This window comes from Octopus bimaculoides, chromosome 15 (assembly GCF_001194135.2).
Source record: "Octopus bimaculoides isolate UCB-OBI-ISO-001 chromosome 15, ASM119413v2, whole genome shotgun sequence".
NCBI classification, from domain to species: domain Eukaryota; kingdom Metazoa; phylum Mollusca; class Cephalopoda; order Octopoda; family Octopodidae; genus Octopus; species Octopus bimaculoides.
Window position 1 is genome coordinate 25,689,208 of NC_068995.1, and position 657 is coordinate 25,689,864.

Genomic DNA, 657 nt, shown 5'->3' on the forward strand with positions numbered 1-657 from the left:
AAAAATAGATTCCAAAATTTAAAAAAACGGCGGGAACTTAGTTGCCAAGCCAATATATATATGTGTGTGTATGTATGTGTATTCATTTACCTATAAACATATATGTATGCATATACATATTTGCATACCAATGTTCTTATATATACGTACATATATGTATATATGTATGCATTTATATACAAATATATATACATGTATATATGTTTATATTTACGTACACACACACACGCGCACACACACGCACGCACACACACGCACATACACATACGAACACACAGATATACACATGAACATTTATACTGCCTGTTCAAGTTGGTTATTCTTTGCCAAAATATGACATAACTATGAGGTGGTGCTATACTAATTGAGGCATGATCTGAACCAATACAGGCCGAAATCTATATTCATCTAAATTTATCTTTATTAAACGTATATGGATGCGAATGTATGTTCGTATGTTGTTTGCACGCGTGCTCACAAGTGTGTGTATATGTGTGTTTATGTGCACGTGTGCTCGCATGAATTTATGTATGTGTCTATCTATTTACCTATCTATCTATCAATCTCTCTCTCTCTCTCTCTCTCTCTCTCTCTCTCTCTCTCTTTCTCCATATATATATACATATGAACACACACACATATATATATATATATGTA